This window comes from Coenobita brevimanus, chromosome 23, assembly GCF_032717465.1.
Source record: "Coenobita brevimanus isolate Jiangsu-jjx chromosome 23, ASM3271746v2, whole genome shotgun sequence".
Classification (NCBI taxonomy): Eukaryota; Metazoa; Arthropoda; class Malacostraca; order Decapoda; family Coenobitidae; genus Coenobita; species Coenobita brevimanus.
Genome location: NC_136976.1, coordinates 40,977,720 through 40,991,670, shown reverse-complemented (window position 1 = coordinate 40,991,670; position 13,951 = coordinate 40,977,720).

Below are 13,951 nucleotides of genomic sequence, written 5' to 3'. Positions count from 1 at the left end.
GTAATGTGGGGAAGAAACTGAGAAAGAAAATGTGTGACAAAATTTCCAAAGCCACTCCTAACACGGCCCAAGGTGTACTAGAAAAGACGACGCTTTCGTTACCCCTGACACACCTTGGCTCTTCTTTAATTAGTTCGTAAATTAAAGACATTAAAGTCGGAAGTAATTGCCTTTCCTCGAGCATTGGGAAAGAAACAAAAATGATAACAACTCTTTCGTCCTTTAATGGTCCCTGCCTCATATCATGCCCTCGTCTCTCCCTTTTCCCATATTTCTGTCCATACCTCCCTCTCTCTGCCCGTCTCTTTCCCGCTTCCTCCTCTCGTTTCCCTTCTCCCCCTCTCCCTCTTCTTCTCCTTCTCCTCCATGCTTTCACTCTTCTTCATTCCCCTCCTCTCTCTCTCTCTCTCTCTCTCTCTCTCTCTCTCTCTCTCTCTCTCTCTCTCCTCTCACTCCCTCAACTTTTCCTCCTTTTCTCTCTACTTCTTCTTCTCTCACCAACCCGTTTTACAAAGCTGGAAATACCTTGAAGCACAAATTACCAATAGCAGTAAATCAAAACCAGAGGAAGGTTATATCTCAAGATATTTACACCAACAAGAGGCCCACTAATATTAGCAACCTGAGTGCGTACTAACGATGAGGCCGAGGTGGCTAAAAATCTTTCTTTGCGTCGGTATTTACAGTAAAAAAAAAAAAAATCATGGATAGCTTCTTCTTTCATAGTGTGTGTGTGTGTGTGTGTGTGTGTGTGTGTGTGTGTGTTTGAAGGCGGCATAATTCGTAACATCAAGATTTGTGCAACAGACATGCTACGTGTGATCAATTAACATCAGATCAACAAACATCTGGGCCCGATGAAATGTACTAGTGAGTAGGAGTCTTAAACACACCAAAGATCAAACCACATAACTACATTTTTACTCCTTCAGCCCTAACACGCACTGTTAATATCTTATCTGCTGACCATTTTTACTTGGGATCAACTTTTTAAACTGGATGGATTAGACAAAGCCATTATTAACCCCTTTATGACATGAAATCCTCCCAAATTGACAAATTCGTCTGAATATAGCAAGTATCAGCTACAAAAAAGTGTCACCACATTCAAGGAGTCAGCATATCACTAAGGAATGGCCCTATATATCATGATTAGTAACTAGCAAATGCATCTCCAGTATTCAAAATTGTACTAAAAGTCACTCAAACAAAGATTGAAAATCCACAGAGATTTGGACTCAGACTTAGGAGATGGAATAAATACTGACACATACAAATTAGAGGTATATATTATCAAAGTGCATAATAATATGGTAACTGATAATTACTTCATAATAACCCGGTCAAGGTGTAATGGTGGTAACTGTTGCAAAATTATTGGAAAATGTTTCCAGACAAATGAAGCAACACATTTCTCGTCAGCGGGGTAAACACAGAGAACAAACTATTTGAGAATGTCAAAATCGCGATGATAATAACGCTTGAAAGTCGCTTAGATAACTAAGTGGCTTCTAATCGCATTTCAGCATTTTTAAAAATCTGACTAACTATTTTCCCCTCACCTATATCGCAGAGAAAAAAAAAAAACGAACACAACGTCGTAATGGACACATATACTGTATATACATATATTTATATATAAAATATATATATTTATTCATTTATATATATGATATAGGTTTTCATTAATCCCTACCAATGAAATTTCCGTAATTTTTTTTTAATGATGCATGGTGGTTCTTCTCAAATTTCCTGCCGACTAAGGGGACTTATGGTTGGTAGACCTTCTTACTTCACTGCTGTTACCATCGTCTCACACAAAAGAAGTCGTAGTCTGTAACAAACAACCTCCTTAAGAGCATTAGCTCTTTTGCTGTTTGCTTTCTTGGGATTCCTTGGTATGCTCCTATGTACTCCCTGTTCTTCTCATCCCTCTCCCTCCCTCCCTCCCTCCTTCCCTCCCTCTGCTTCCTCACCCTCTCCCTCTCAGCGCCCCGGCCCCAGCCAAGTCAGCACGGGACTCCTGCAGAAGGCAATAACAATAACAGTATCGCTAATGATCCGGGTAGGGAAGGAGAGGTGGAGGAGGAAGGAAGAAAGGAAGAGGAGAGAAGGGATGAGCCAAGGAATCGGAGTGAGGAAGAAGGAAATGGAGAGAAGAGGGATGGGGATGAAAGATGAGGAACAGGGGTTGAGGGAAGGTAGATGTGAAGGAACGACAGAGAGGAGGGGTGTGAGGAAATGAAGTGGAGGAGGAAGGAAGAATGAATGGGTAGAGAAGGGATGAAGGAAGGAAGAGGAGGGTAGAGATGAGGAAGGAAAAGGAAAGGAAGGAGGTGGAAGAAAAAGAAAGTAAGAAAGGTTAGATGGCAGTAAACGTGTGTGTGTATGTGTGTGTGTGTGTGTGTGTGTGTGTGTGTGTGTGTGTGTGTGTGTGTGTGTGTGAGAGAGAGAGAGAGAGAGAGAGAGAGAGAGAGAGAGAGAGAGAGAGAGAGAGAGAGAGATTAGCTAGAAAAAAACAGAGAAAAAGATTAGAATAACTTGAAGAAAGAAGCAAGGCAGGAAGGTAACGGAGGTGCAAAGAGGCAAAGGGGGTGGGCGTGGGGGGATCAGGAGGAGGAATGGGGGCTTAGTAGTGTAATATCGTGTACTCTCTCGTTACGGCTCGTACATAAAGTACACTTCCTTGGCTCATGCTCCCAGGGCCAGGGGAAGACGGGAGGGGGGGTCAGCAGTAAAGGTTAATTGATGCAGGGTTGGAGATGTTTGGTTATGATACCTTTGAGGGATTACGTTATTGATTATGCTTGTGTGTGTGTGTGTGTGTGTGTGTGTGTGTGTGTGTGTGTGTGTGTGTGTGTGTGTGTGTGTGTGTTAACAAAATGGAAAAGTTTTCATCTGATTTTAACCAGTTTTGGTGAAAGGACTGAGGGTTAATCAATGACCAGGGCTGTTGTTTTTACGAGCGAGGGCTAAGTCCGCGCGAGTCTCTCGCCAAGTAGTGGCATTTTCTCACATATGAGCGGCCCGTCCCAGCCCGACCGTAACGCTTTTAAGAAGCTTACGTCTCAGCAACCACAGGGCAGATCACTGCGTGGTTTGCACCATATGATAGCCAAATTCTTTAAGATTTGTTTTTGACAGGTTTCATCACACCCAGGCGGTGTACGTGGCACGTGACACGCGCCAAGTGCAGTATATCGAAATTCTTCAAAAGAGGGCCACAGGCCAGACAGTTTGTCGTAAAGGCATGAAACTTAGTAGGTAGATAGCCACCAATATACTGTAGGCATCCCCGGGGTGTAAGGAGATATTTCAGTGCATTCAGATTTTAATCTGATCTGGATTAAATTTAGTCCATTAGTTGGGGATCACCCAAATGGATGACTTTTTTTTGTGTGTAAGAAATCAAAGGTCAAGGTCACATGGCAAAGTCAGCTGAAATTTTTATCCTAAGTAGACTAATCTTTTGTGAAAGAGTACCATACAGAATTAAAAAAAAAAAAAAAGTTAAAGGTTGGGCATGAATTAATTAAATCGGTTTTTGGAGTTATCTCGTTTGTCAAGGTCACAGAGCAATATCAGATATTCGGCTGTTAAAATATACCCTGATTGACCTATGCAGCTGAGATGTATGGGGCGAGTAGGGTGTGTTTGATTCGAAGCTGCTGAATGGCCGCCGATGACGTAAATCGAAAGCTCTTCTTATTTTAACACATATATATTTATATTTTAAACCTGCCTGCAATATAAGCAACCAGTTTAAATATGGATTAATTTCCGAAGGAAAAGAGGTCAAAATTTGCTTAAAAAGTTTACTGTTGTCAAAGAAAATTAAAGTTGATTATAAAGTAATATAACACGATTAATGACGTTTGAAGTTAATTATCCACACACGGTGTACACCTACGTCCGCAAGTTGCACTGCATCTACCCACAGAGTACTGTACACCTACGTCCGTATCTTGCATTGTAATATGGCCCACGGTGTACATCTACGTCCAGATGTTGCACTACAATACATGCCCGCATTTACTTCAATGACATCATCGGCGGCCAATCAGCAGCCGCGAATCAAACACACCCTATTTGCCCCATACATCTAAGGTGCACAGGTCAATCAAATAAACATTTTTTTTTTCTTTTTTTTTTTTTTTTTAGTGGCCAAGGCCTGTGATCTCGTCGACATTAGTTTTCTAACACCTCTTCTTTAGCAGTTTATTTTGCGTACATCTTACTATCCTTGTGATGTTTGTGCCTTTTTAACGTCGACACATTATAGGTAACTGCATAAATAACTTATCGATAAATATTGACGTAACATTCAGAAATAAACTAATAAGGAATAATGGTGAGGTAAACTCCTTAATCTCCGCAGATCATGAGGTTTTTATGCACTTTTTCCTTACAGTTTAGCTCTGCATGTGTCACGCTACTACTCACTTCTGCACCATTTATCCAGTCTGTGTACATATCAAAATGATATAAAATAGTATCATAAACTAGCTCATTAGCAGGTAGCTTACAATATATATGGTTAAGGATGAAATGCTTCAAAGCCTCCTGTGTTGATAAGAGTATAAACCCAAGCGCCAGGGATCGTACTTGGCTTGGCGATTTACACCTCAGTATTTTCTGTTATACTATTAATGTCTTTTAAATACAGACATAGACTGTGTAAATAACCTACCAGTAGATAATAACATTTCACGTCCCGAAAGAAGATGGAGCACTGACAGAGCGCAACACCCACGCCGACCAACTAAAATAGTAACCAAGAGGACTCGTATCTACCTCGTAACAGACTGGTTGAACTTCAAGTAAAAGGTAAAGGTAGGGCCAGACTCCGTGAGGAGCTTGGCTGCAGTACTCATCTTCATAACTTAGGCCTTTGAGCTCTGGTGGATAATCAAGACACTATCCTGGAATATAAGGCTACTGTATCTTCCAGGAATATTACTTCCCTTTGGTATTACACTGGGTACTACTTTCACCTACAAACCCACAAGAGGGGGATGGACACTTTGAGCCAGTTCTATGCTCCAAGATTCCAACCCTGGTGGGAGACTTTCATGCAACCATAACTAAATATTCAAGATGTGGAAGTGGTTTTGTCCCGTCAGGTAAAAACACAATGACTGAAGTGGGGATGTTTCTATAGTGTGTCGTTGAGACTAGAGGGAGGGGCATTGAACACGGTGAAGTCCTAAATTTATGTTAAGACTACATGTAAGTATAGCCATGAGCAAAATTTCTCCGACACTCACCTACCGACTGTGGCCATGGAATGCGTTACCTAGACTATTTCTGTGTGCTAACAATATGAAATGAGTGATTAAAAGGTGAGAAACGGAAGGATACTCTTTGTCATTTGGAAAGGAATGAGAAATATGGAAGGCAGGGCATAATACTGACAGAAAAAAATCGGAGAAGTTTTGCATATGGTTGTACTTTGTTCTCACACATGTAGCCACCACCAAGCACTTCCCAACCACACCGGAATGAATATTAAAGTGACAAAATACCTCAGCAAAGCATTCTCTAACAATAGTAAACATTTATGGACACTTTTATTTTTTTGGTTATGATCCTTTATATACACTTCCCCAAGTCCCTTTTCCTCTCATATTCAGAAAGATATTATATAGCCGTATTTTCTATTATAAAAAACGCCAGTAATTAAGAGCGCTGATTAATGAGATAATGGGTTGACTGGGACACACGGGTGATTAGCACAGCGGGTAGGCCATTAGCTTAATGAGAATATATAAATCTGCGGCATCAGTTTATTGACATTACCCGGATAATTAGCAGAGCCGCCGCATAAATTTACTGAGACCTACTGGGTTGTCAATGGCAGTGTCTCTCAGGCAACACATATGTATTTACTCAGGCGAATACAGCTTCCCCACACACGTAAGTAGTACACACTTTGTCATCACTATACAGTTTTCTACGTAATCTTACATCCCGTTTTGTAGAGAATCATACCTAATAAATTAATTATGTATATTCTAGCCCTATAAGCCTGTCCTTAGCCCTGGATTTGAATTATAAGTTACCCAGCAACCCACCCACCCACCCACCTACCAGTCGACCTGCCCAGCAACCCACCCACCCACCCACCTACCAGTCGACCTGCCCAGCAACCCACCCACCCACCCACCTACCAGTCGACCTGCCCAACAAGTTGCACCAACCCACCAATTCACCCATCCACCCACCCACTCACCCAGTACAGTGTGATTGGCAGAGAAGCGCTAAGGTAAATTAGTCTTTCAGGGACGATAGAAAGGTACTGTCCATGGGAAGTAACTAGTCAGCATAAACCTTTGCGTCACCCTGTGTATGGCATAAAATCACCGAGTTGGATTGTCTTTCAGCAAAGGAAGGAATGTACTGAGCGTGGAGGTCAGGTACTCAGCACAAACTTGTTGCATTTCCAGCAGCAGGTTGATATGCATAGTCTCTTTGCACTAAGCTCTTACCCAGTGGGAGGCGCCAAAACTAGTAACGTCATTCCCCTTGGCTCTCTCTTTTCCCCCAATTCCCACACGCAAACAGCCACAGCATTTATATATATATATATATATATATATATATATATATATATATATATATATATATATATATATATATATATATATATATATATATATTTATATATATATATATTTTTATTTATATACTATATATATATATATATATATATATATATATATATATGGGTCAAGGATTGTGTGGGTAAAGTTGAAAGTTGAAATACAAATGTGGGCGATTGTGTGTGTGTATGCGCCAACGCAAGATCGTGCTAGCAGAGTGAGAGAAGAGTTCTGGACAAATGTGGAAGTGTGCATGGAAAAATTTGGAGGGAATGAGAGAGCGTTTTTGATCGGTGATATGAATGGTAAAGTAGGAAATGTGAAGGTGGATGGAATAGTTGGTGAGTGGGGTGTGCCTGCTGCGATAGATGAGAATGGCAGTGCGTTAGTGGACATTTGTGCTGGGAGTGGGTTGGTGATAGCCAATACCCTCTTCAGGCATAAAATGATCCACAGGTATACATGGCGAGTGATGAGAAGGGTGGGTGGTGAACTGAAGGAAAGGAAGGCAATGATTGATTATGTGTGTGTGGATGAAAGGATACGAAGATGTGTAATGGATGCAAGAGCTTATAGAGGCTGGGGGAGTGGACTTTCTGACCACTACTTGGTGGTGGCCAGAATTAGGATGCAAGTAAGATGGAGGAATAGAAGAAGGGAAAGACGAGAGGAAGGAGTAGTTGCAAGGAGAGTGGAAAGGTTAAAAGAGGATGAGAAAAAGGCTGAGTATAAGATGGAAGTGGAGGAACGATTGGGCAAATATGAATTGGAGCAGATGAGGGACGTGGAAGGTGTGTGCAGGATATTTACAGAAGAAATAAGTGCAGCATGTGATGTTGTGTGTGGGAGGAAGAGAAGACGGAGGGGGGTGCAAGGAATAGCATGGTGGACTGAAAAGGTGAGACAGGCTGTGGCACAAAAGAAGAAAGCATACAATGAATGGATGAGAAGTAGGGGCGTGGAAGAAGTTGAGAGGCGGAAGAGAGAGTTATATGTAGAAAGAAAGAGAGAGGTGAAAAGATTAGTAAGAGAGAGTAAGAAGAGAGTAGATGAGGAATTTGGAAGGAATTTGATTGTAAAGTGGAGGGACTGTAAGAAGATGTTCTGGAAAGAGGTGAATAGAGTAAGACAGGGTGGAAGTGAGGTTAGCAGGGGAGTGAAAGATAAAAATGGTAGATTACTAGAGGAGAAGGGAGGAAAAGTGAGCAGAGGGAGAGAACACTTTAAGGAATTGTTGAACATAGAGGATGGAAGTAATGCGAGTATAAGTGGCTGAGGAATGGCTGGGAGAAGGAGGGAGGTGAGAAGACAGGAAGAAATCAGCAGGATAAAAGTTGTGGAAGCAATGAAGAAAGTCAAAATGGGGAAAGCCCCAGGAATTGATGGAGTGTGTGGTGAAATGCTGAAGCATGGGGGAGAGATAGAATGGATGTGGAAGATGTGCAGATTGGCCTGGGAGGAAGGTAGAGTCCCGGAGGATTGGAAGTCAGGTATAATTATTCCCTTGTACAAAGGAAAAGGGGAAAAAGAAGTGTGTGGTAATCATAGGGGAATTTGTCTTCTTAGTATAATAGGAAAAGTGTATGGTAGGATACTTATTGACAGAGTTAGAGAAAGAACAGAGAAATTAGTTGGAGAAGAACAGGGAGGCTTTAGGAAGGGAAGAGGTTGTGTAGATCAGATATTCATTCTTAGATCTTTAGTGGAAAAGTTTCTAGAAAAAGGAAAGAAGTTGTATGCGGTTTTCATGGATTTGGAGAAAGCATATGACAGGGTGAATAGACAAGGATTGTGGAAAGTATTAAGAATATATGGAGTAGATGGAAAGTTGTTGAATGCTGTGAAGAGTATGTATGATGGTGCTAAGGCTGCAGTGCGTGTGGATGGTGAACTAAGTGAATTTTTCTCTTTGGAGGTTGGGTTGAAACAGGGATGTGTCATGTCTCCATGGTTGTTCAATCTGTTCATGGATGGGGTAATAAAAGAGGTACAAGGTAGGGTAGTGGATGTTGGAGTGGCCCTGGTGAGAAAGGATAGTGTTTGGAAACTCCCTGTACTGTTGTTTGCAGATGATACTGTGTTGTTGAGTGAAGACGAAGGGGAGCTGCAAGGCTTGGTGGATGAGTTTGGGAGAGTGTGCAAGAAACGGAATCTAAAGGTGAATGTAGGGTAGAGTAAAGTGATGGTCTTTGAGAGAGGTGAAGTCAGTGAATGTACAGCGAGGTTGGATGGTGAAGAATTGGAAAATGTGAGTACGTTTAAGTACTTGGGTAGTGTGATGAGTAAGGATGGAGGTTTGGAGGGTGAAGTGCTTGAAAGGGTACAGCAGAGACGAAAAGTTGCTGGTTCTTTGAAAGCAGTGATAAGAAACAGGGAAGTGAGCATGGAAGTGAAAAAGTTACTACATGACAGTATTGTGATACCAACTCTAACGTATGGAAGTGAAGCTTGGACATTGTTGGAAGGACACAAGTCAAGAGTGAGAGCAGTGGAAATGAGTTATTTAAGAGGAGCCTGTGGAGTCACATGGAGAGACAGGCTGACGAATGAGGATATAAAGGAGCGTTGTGGTGTGGATGTGGATGTGATAGGAAGTGTTATGAGGAACACACTGAGGTGGTTTGGCCATGTGGAGAGGATGGAGGGTGAAAGACTGACGAAGAGAGTGTATGTGAGTGAGGTGGAGGGGGAAGCGGCCGGGCGAGGCCGAGGATGAGATGAAGGGAGGGGGTGGAGAGGTATATGAGAGAGGGGTGTGTGAAGGGGGCGCAGGGCAGTGAAATGGCGGGGGACAGGACGACGTGGAGGCGATTTGTTTGTGGCCACCCCAAACGGGATTGAAGCGTCTGGCAATAGATAGATAGAATATATATATATATATATATATATATATATATATATATATATATATATATATATATATATATATATATATATATATACTGTGTGTGTGTGTGTGCTGTATATATATATATATATATATATATATATATATATATATAGATAGATAGATAGATAGATAGATAGATATATATATATTTATATATATATATATATATATATATTGTGTGTGTATATATATATATATATATATATATATATATATATATATATATATATATATATATATATATATATATATATATATATATATATATATATAACTCGTTCGTCATTTATATCCAAGAACAGTATATAATAGTCAGTACAAAATATTCTCTCTGTAAAACATTTAGTCTCAGAAACACTACACTCGTACAATCAGACAGTTGAAGTCATCTATTATTCTGAATGTTCGAGCTCTTTCTTTCAGCAAATCTTTTATTTTTTCTGAATAGTAAAGTAGAAATATTTCCACCCGAACAAAACAAGAAATTACGTCGTCCCCAATATTGCGCGAAATTAGAACTAGTCAACAAAAAGTGCGCGCTCATAAGACGGGATTGGAACCTGACAGAGGATACGAAGACACGATATTAAATGGTCGAGTCGCCCTCCCCCTGCAGGTTCTCGTAATTCAGGGGAGGGCGTTTACGAGATGCAGTGGCGTGGGGAAGTACTTTGGCTGTTGGTGACGTGGTACGATAGATGTACAGTACCTGGCTGTATGTGGTGCAGGTGCAGTACAGTTCCTGGAAAAGATGCTCAGTTGAAGTTACAAATCCGTGATACAGATGTGCAATATTCCTTCTAATACTTCACCGCTTTTGCTTATCACACTTCTCTGTTGATTGATATTCCTAAACAGGAAGAGGCTTAATTTGTTTCTCTGCCTGTAAATGATGCTTCTGTATATGGTTCGTCAAGGAGGAAAGTGATGGACACGCCGTAAGTGTGAAATAGATGCACTGGAATGCTCGTAGTTGGCGATGTTTTATCCCAGACCGTACACTGGATAGCGCATTGTGTAGGACATGACAGCAATTATGAGCTTCTGTAAGTTATTGTTTATTAAGCTGGCCTGAGACAACCTCTTAACAATGGTCAGACTATAGCGTTACTTTAAGCATTCCATCTTTATCTATAAAGACGAATAGTTTAAGAGTCTGTACCAGGAAGTTCTGACTCCAACTGCACCTTGATTCCATCCCTGTTAGCATGATGGTGTATCCTTATTATATTCTAGCTGCCTTGAGACCATTGTAAAATTTAAGATTTTTTTTTTCAGGGTTCAAGAAAATAATGAAAGTTACACCTAACCTCCCTAGTCCGAAAACTGTATCCTGATCTAAATAAAATCGTCTAAACATTTCAAGAGTAAGCCAGTAAAATCAATCATGTTCTGCGCGTTAAGTGGATGTATAAGCCTTTGTGGTGCATGTGTGGGAAAATGGATTAGGTGACGTCCTAAGGGATGCCAAGACTGATGCTACCTCGGTCTTGCGCCAACATGGAATAAATAGGCCCTGGTTCTGGACATTCATGAGATAGATAGACCCAGCCTCGGCACCCTCGCAAGACAGGTAGCTGCAAGGTAGATCTCTCGTGTTCACAATAGAGATAGATGTAGTGGAACCTCGAGTGCCCGTCCTCACAAAATGGATATGTGTAAGAAGTTATACCTCTCGCACTAACACGGTGAACAGATAAAAACTAGACTTCCCATATTTACGAGATTGATAGATGTAAGCTAGATCTCTTACGTTCACAAGATAGATAGACTTAACCCAAATTCATCTATCTACGTTCACAGTACTGCAAAATACCTAGATGTAAACCAGATTCCCTCACAGTGATTGGATAGATGTATGCCAGGCCTCTTAAGTTCACAAGATAAATAGTCAGCCCATCCTCAACTTCCTGTGTTCACAAGATTGATAGATATGACCTAGAATCTCTAATTTTCTCAAGACAGAAATAACCCTGACTTCCTAACACTCATAAATTGGTAAATATTATGTATGCCTCTCACGTTCAAAGTATACATAAAGTCTAGTCTCCCTCTTGCTCATAACTGGATAAGCAGACGCAAAGCAGACTCCCTCGCGTGCAGAGAATGAATAGATGTATCGATAGAAAAGATAGAGAAAATGGCCACGTTAATGAAATGACAGGTGTAAAGTCGACCTCTCACGTTTTCAGGACTGATAAATGTAAGCTAGATTCACGTTTGCAAGATTGATAGATGTAAGACAGATTTCCTCATTCACAAGACAGATAGATTTGAGATGTTAAGAATGAAATCTAAAAAAAAAAAAAAAAAAAGATCCCATGGTCACACGAGTGATAATTACAACTATTTCATGGTTTAACAATGCAAATAGATATAATCCCCACTTACATGCTCAGAGTCGTTATACGAATAGAGAGACAGGTAAATATAACCTGGAACTGCTGCATTGTCCAGGTGGGAAGATGTAGCACATAATGGTCACACGATGGAGAGAAATAACTTAGGTTTCCAGGGTTTGCAAGGTAGACAGATATATAACCATTAATAAGATGGAGAGAGGCAAATGTGCTGTCAGTTTACAAACCAAAACTCCACATTCCTCCCTACACCTGGCATTGGCAAGGCTCTGTCTGCCGTAAGGGAACATCGATTCACTACACGGGCAGGCCCTGCAAGGGTGCTTGCTTGATGGGTCTGTACGCCAAGACAGACAGGGCTTGCTCAACAGCACTCACACCCCAGAGTGTGCACAAGATATATAAATAGGCTGAGAGAGAGAGAGAGAGAGAGAGAGAGAGAGAGAGAGACCAATTTATACATACATACATTTATATATGCACCATAGTTAAGTAGAGAGAGAGAGAGAGAGAGAGAGAGAGAGAGAAATCTAACTCAGCTTATCCATGTACAAAAGGAAAAGAGACAGACTTGCTGCTTTCGCTAGAGCAACGTTTCTTAACCTGGGGCGCTAGCACCCCAGGGGGTGCTGAAGTAAATTTTAGGGGGTGCTAGAAAATGCAACATATACGAGCATACCCAGGTCTGACGATGTAATTGGTTAGGTAAAACCCCATCATTAAGCGGGGTGTCGTATATCGGGGTACTTTTAACATGTAAAGTAATGGGAAGCGTTTACCAGCCTTGGGTTTCCCCCCCAGTCAAGTCCAAAATTTACCAAATAAGCCCAAAAAGAAGTTTAAAGCCAATCTAAATGGTCTAACAGCTGTAAAAAAAGCTAACCTAAGCCTAACACCTGTAAATAACTCACTGAAACCAACAAATAAAGTATGAAAATCGTCAAATATAATCTGGAAAAAATCAAGTTTAGTAAAATGTACCCCAAAATGACAATGTTCATCCCACCTATGGCTAAAACATAGTAATGTTAGTCTAAAAACTGTTTATAACTTAACCTAAACACACAATTTTAATCTAAAATATCATCAAAATCGGTAAAAAAAAAAAAAAAAAAAAACTTCATTAAACCAGGGTTTGGTCATCTTTAGGCAGGGTATGGTGGTATTTCTATTCCCATCGTCAAGCCGGGGTATCGCATCTAGGGGTATCATATATCAAGATATTACTGTGTTGGTTTTGCTTAGCATTGGCATCATTGATATTTTATTTTTGGAGAATGTATAAATTAAACTGTCAAGGAGTACTTCACTTTACTTTACTTTATCCTTGTAGTAGTAATGTAGTAAGAGTAGCAGTGTAGCAACTGTAGTCCCAGTAACCAGATGTAAGGGGGTGCTGGACTGTACTGTACAACCATACCGCAGGGGGTACTGAGGTCGGAAAAGGTTTAGAAACGCTGCTCTAGAGAGATAGAGAGATATGGATGAAGTTAGTCAAACAGATAGTCAGATACATAGATTGACGGATATATTGACAGATACCAATAGGCTGACAGACCAGTAAAATATTTGACTGATTGGTTGATAGAAAATAAATTTAAATATATACAGTAGATATAGAAATACAGATAAATATATAGATAGAAAGTCAGATAGACAGATAGACAGATAGCCAGATAGACAGATAGAAAGATGGATGGATGGATGGATATGTTAGACAGAGAGAGAGATGGATGGGTTTATGGATGTATGTTAGAAGGATAGATAGATAGATAGATAGAAAACAGACAGATAAATAGAGAGAAAGATGGAGACAGACAGACAGACAGATAAACTGATAGATAACCAGTCCCCGGACTTCTCAGTTTCACAAGACATATAAAACCTTACAACATTCAAAAGCTGGGTAGATTAAAACAAACCTTCACATAGAAAAACGAATATAGATAAGTATGTAGATAAATAAAGAGACTGAAATATATAGGTAGATGGATAACGTGAGAGAGATTGAGAGTTATCTTCAGCCTGAGCAGTCACAATATATTCGAATATACTGTATAAGCGTTTTTTTTCTCTCTCTCTCTCTCTCTCTCTCTCTC